The sequence below is a fragment of the Trichosurus vulpecula genome, chromosome 2 (genome assembly GCF_011100635.1).
Source record: "Trichosurus vulpecula isolate mTriVul1 chromosome 2, mTriVul1.pri, whole genome shotgun sequence".
Taxonomy (NCBI): Eukaryota; Metazoa; Chordata; class Mammalia; order Diprotodontia; family Phalangeridae; genus Trichosurus; species Trichosurus vulpecula.
The window spans coordinates 307,232,363-307,238,179 of NC_050574.1; the positions used below are offsets into that span (position 1 = coordinate 307,232,363).

Sequence of the window (5,817 nt, forward strand, 5' to 3'; positions counted from 1 at the left end):
AAAAAACAGAGGCTCTGAGACATTAAAGAATTTGCTGATAATCACACTATTTAAAAAACTGAGCAGAGATTTGAACTCAGGTCACCTGACTCCAAATCTAACACTTTTTGTGAAATTTGAAGTCACACATCAATATAAGCCAGTAAATGTATTTAATTTATTTTGTGGCTATATTGTCTCTTCCAACTATACCATAAGATTACCAGTATACCTACTATTTTGTAGAAGAGTGTTGATATGGGAAGAAATAGAGGGAAAGGAAGAGAGATAATGAAAGAATAAAGTAGAATGAGAAAGGATAAAGTAGTTTCTTTGGACATGCTTATTACGGGGTCACAGAGAGTCAGATATGACTGAAACAACTCAACTAAAACAAAAGAAGATGGAAAATGGAATTAAAATGACCAAACTATTTTGAATGTTGCTTATCCCCCTATACCCACCATCAACACTGAATTTAGACAGTATAAATGATGAGAAAGAATACATAGTGTTCAGTCTTAGTTTCAGTTTACATTTGGGAAGTAGGTTCCACATTTCTCAATATTACAGATCTATATTAAAAATTGTTTTGGGGGACATGACACGCTAAACTCTTCATTGGTTTTCCCAATATTTGCCTATCAGAATAGAAACCTCACACAGTTGTGTATGACTTATCTGGAGTCATGTACCAGACTGCGCTATCTGATATAAATGCCTTGTTAAACAGGTATCTTCTTAAAATTAAAAAAAATGAATAAAATTGGATATTTGGTTACTAAAGTCACAGTATAATGGACCAATGGCCTGTGCTACCCTCCCTCCTGAGCCATGAGCTCTTCTCAACTATGTATATTTTGCACTCATTTTTATATTTTCCATGATGATGTATATTCTTTATTTGTTAAAGTGTCTGAGAATATTTATTCCTCTGAAAGGGGCTGTAAAGTGGTAGATATTAAATGCTTGCTTGGTTTAGAGGGACATGGATCTCTCAGAATAAGTAGCTATGCCACCAGCAACCAAATGTATTGAATAATAAAATGCTCACTGTTGCCCAGTGTTGTTTCCTGTAGTTCCAAATTTATTTATAGATTTTGACTTTCTAATGGTAGTTAGCAGAGCTCTGCTTTATGGCTTACAAAAAGCACCCAGAGGGAGAATTCACTCTAATCAAATTTAGTATCTCAGAAATAAGCTCACAAACAAATCAACCGGCCCCTCACATTACCAACATTGGGGGAAAGATAGATGATTACTCTACTAAGCTCTTTTTACCTTGAAACTGATTCACTGTGCTTGAAATGTTGATTTCTTCCTTGGAAACTGTAGCTCTTAGTTGTTGCACTGTAATTCTTATGATTCTAGTAACTCTGGCATAAGGTCTCAGGTAGCCCATTGCAATTCAAATCCTTGAAAGGCCTGCATCCAGTAACAAGTACAAAATGGGGGGTGGGGGGAAATGTAGTGGGAAGAAGCCTTCTGATATGAGTGAGGCTGATCTATATGATGAAACAAAGACTAGAATCAATTTTAACAGACGTTGAATATCTATTGTGTATGAAATACTTTGATAGGCACTGGTAAAATGAAAGGAGACACATTGTTTGCCTTTGAGGAGCTTATAATTGAGTTAGGGATACAGAGGAAACTAACCATACATATTCAAGATAGCAAGTGACAAGACTACAAGTGAGAAAGTATACAAAAAAGAGAAAAGGATAATCTTGAAAGCACTGTCTTTCAATATGTAATTATAGTATAGACTGAAAAACATATTTAAAGTGTGCAGAACACATCATCACCATTATCAACAACATTCTTTGAGCTCTTTGAAACCATCTTTTTTTTCACACAATCCCAAAGTTGGAAGAGACTATTAAGGTCACCTAGCTTAGATCACATGTGAAATTTAATACATGCCTCAAATGTGGGCACTTGAAAGAAGGTATCATGGCACTTCTACCACCATCACTACCACTCAAACCTTCCCTTTTCCAGGCTAAACATCCCCAGTCTCTTTAGCTAAACCTTGCTGAACCTGAACCTGGTCTTCTGAACCTGAACATTGGTCTTCATGGTACCCTTATTGTTTCTTATGCGGAATGATTGCATTTCTCATTTCTCCCATCTGTTTTGTAATTTAAAGCTGCATAAAATACACCAGATATCCAGAACAGAATACAGAGGGACCAATCATTTCACTTATTCTGGAAAGTATTTATTAATAAAGCTTAAGATTGCACTAGATGTTTTGGCTGTCATGTCACAGCATTGATTTGGAATCCATTTAAACATCCAAAACATTTTCACAGGAAATATTGTCAGGCCACAAATTCCCATCTGATATTTGTAATTAGATTTTTTGAATATGAGTAAAAGTATGTTTTTTTAAATGTGGTATCACTGTTATTCATTGACCTCTAGTAAATAACAAGGGGATTTTCTTTTCCCATTGGTGAATGTTGATTGTTGTATCTTTCAGTATTTCTCACCCACCCCTCACATCTTTTAACAATGACAGCAAGAACAATAATAATCTTCACTTTAAACATGTTTTATGCTTTTTAAATGACTTTCATATCTTATAACAGCTCTTTATCCTACCAAAATTTTCCATTTTACGAAGGAAACTATTCCCAAAGTGACTTGTCCAAGGTTATTAGCATACACAGAGAAGGACGATGATTCAGTTATTCAAAGACTGAGCTGAGACTAGAACATAAATGTCTTGTGGTCTCCAAAATGGGAGTATCATCCTAGTAGTCTGTGGTCTTACACTAAGGCATGTATGATAAACAACCAGAGAATAGAAAGAATCATTACCCACCACTCTCAATAGTAAACTCAATCATAAAGCTTGTCCTCAATACAACTCTCTTTACATGTATCTCCCAACATTCTGTCACTCCTAACATCACCCTGTTCTGAATAGGACAGTTCCTCTCAGGGCAGTTATAATTTCAATCAACCAAACAATAGCAGCTGTGCATGTAACACTGGGAAAATTCCACCCATGATGGCTCTTGGTGGGCTCTGTCCTCTGTACTTCAAGGTGGTGATACCATGAGCAAGAGGCCTAGTTCTTCCCTTTTCTTTTTGAGGGGACACATTGAGTCACATGGAATAAGTAGACATGAATGGACTGTGACATGGATCAAAGATACTATATTATCTTTCTCTCCAAAGCTCACCCAAACTTCTGTGTTTTTGTCAAGGGCATCACCAACCTTCTAGTCACCTAGGCTTTTAAAACCTTCGTGTCACTTTCAACACCTAAGTTTCCCTCACTTCTATAAATACCATCAGTCATTCAATCTTATTGTTTCTGCCTCCACCTGATTTGCTGCATCTGTACCCTCTCACTATTCACAAAACTACCACCCCTGTTCATGCTTTCATAACCTCTCATGGGGACTATAATCTTCTTATTTGCTTCCCTGCCAAAATTCTGTCACTACTCATATCCATCCTCCATGCAGTTGTTAAGGAGATTGTCCTGTAGGTCTAAGAATGTCACTCCCCTATTTAATAAATGCCTTTGCCTCCTTGCTGATTCTAGGATCAAATATCATTCATCTTTATCTTATTCTTTTAAAATATCTATTTTCTAAGTTTAATGATGCACATAGTTGTTAGTATAATAGTATATATATTTAATTTATAAAGAGCTAAATATACAGATTTAGGGATGCCTGTTCAAAAATTTTGTGCTGAGGGGTTATGGCAAACAAACATTTTTGGAGGTCACCACTCCAAATCATACTGCCTCCTTATGTCTTGTAAAGAATGACAAGATTTTCTTAGACTACTGGCTGGAGGAAGGGTGCAAACTGTGACAAAAGTGACATTTCACTGTGTGTTGCTAAATGATGTACCTGAGAACCTTCAACACTCTATTGATAAACATTTTAATTTGTGTTAAATGCAGCCTTCATGCATCACATTTCTATAGGCTTTAAGTTCATTTTTAAATTTCTCCCTTATCTACCTTTATCTTATTTTGCTCTCTGGTAATCTTAAAATCTTACATATGCCATATGCAATGACTTCTCAGTGATTGACATTATTTGAAGTAGTATGTTGGCTAATTTTTTCTAAATACCTTTTAGAAGTGGCAGATAAACAAACCTAGGTGACTCTCTAGGAGCTGATCTTATTAACTCGTCTTTTTAACTCAGTTGTATTGGATGAGTCTGGTACAGAATGGTGCTTATGTAGAGAACAAAATGTGGTATGACTTCAACTGTATGGCCAGCACACTTCACCCTCATGTGATATCCCACGCATGTCTAGGGTAAGACACAGAGCTTCACAGAAGAGAAAAAATACATCAATTACTCACTAAATCTGGAAAACCCACAAAAAAGTACATGCCTTGAAAGTTTTACATCAAACATACTACCTGTGTCCATGAACAACCATATATTACTAAATCAAGAATCTTTTGCATAGTCTTATTAATGGTTGTGAGTTGGGAATGGATTTTTCCTACATTTAAGGTCTAAAGATGTCAACAACCTACTCAATAAACTCCAACAGATCCCTGTCAAATATAAAATCCTTTGAAGTTTGACTTTGAGTAAGTCCTTAACAACTGACTGCAATTTGCCTTTCTAGACTTTGGGAAACCTCTTTTCTAACTAGAAAAAAATTATTAAGAGTGGTTTGTCCTGTTCCTTTTTGCTTGCATGTTTAGTTGATATTTTAATTTGAAGCATAGCTAGTTTCAGCCTAATAAATTTGCTTGTTAAATAATTCCCTCCTAGTACCTCCACCGTTGCCTCCTCCTCCTCCTCCTCCTCCTCCTGCTCCTCCTCCTTCTCCTCCACCTCCTCGTTCTTCTTTTTCTTCCCCTCCTCTTCCTCACCATCGTCACCATCATCTTCCTCCTCCTCCTCCTGCTCCTGCTCCTGATCCTGCAGCTGCTGCTTCTCTCCCCACCCCCCACCCCCCACCCCCACCTCTGTTCCTTTGGAGCGGACCATTCTGGTGCCTCTTTTGTGAAGTGGCGGCTGAGGAGACCCCGGGACTCGCCATGGCCGACGAAAAGCCGAAGGAAGGAGTCAAGACTGAAAACAACCACCAGATTAATTTAAAGGTGGCAGGGCAAGATGGTTCGGTGGTAGAATTTAAGATCAAGAGGCACACACCACTTAGTAAACTAATGAAAGCCTATTGTGAACGACAGAGTTTTCAATGAGGCAGATCAGATTCCGATTTTTTGGGCAACCGATCGATCAATGAAACAGACACACCTGCACAGTTGGAAATGGAGGATGAAGATACCATTAATGTATTCCGGCAGCAGACAAGAGGCACTTACTAAAAGGAATCTACAACTCTTCTCCAGAACTGTGCTCCCAAGGAAAACAACACATTCACAATCAGAAAAGCAAGATTTGGTTCTTCCACATCCTGACTACTGCAGTATAGTTTTCTCTCTTCTTTGATTCCCTTCCCCCATTCCTTTATTGTACATAAAGTAACTGGTGTACGTGCACAGGCATAATGCGTATTTTGTTTAACTAAATGGCCGATGTTATGTTTTGATCAATATGAAATGGAGATGGGGAGGGGAAAAACAAACTGGTTCTGTAGAAATATCCCTTTTCTCCATTAGTGGCATGCTCATTCAACTTTTATCTTTATATTCCAGTAAGTTATTTTGCTCTCACTGTTTAACAACAACAAAAAAACGCATAAAAAATCCTTGCATACCTTGTTTGATTGGATAATTTCAGTGTTTTCTTTTATTATTATAAAAACAAGTGCAATTTTATAACTTTTTGTACGTAGCTGTTACATGTAGGGCCATCTCTGTCTCTCAGTAGG

The 5,817-nt window shown here is 37.3% G+C and overlaps 1 pseudogene; it reads left to right on the forward strand.

Moving 5' to 3' along the window:
- Positions 1-5,016: 5,016 nt before the first annotated feature.
- On the forward strand, positions 5,017-5,311 carry LOC118837070 (annotated as a pseudogene).
- The last annotated feature ends 506 nt before the right edge of the window (positions 5,312-5,817 follow it).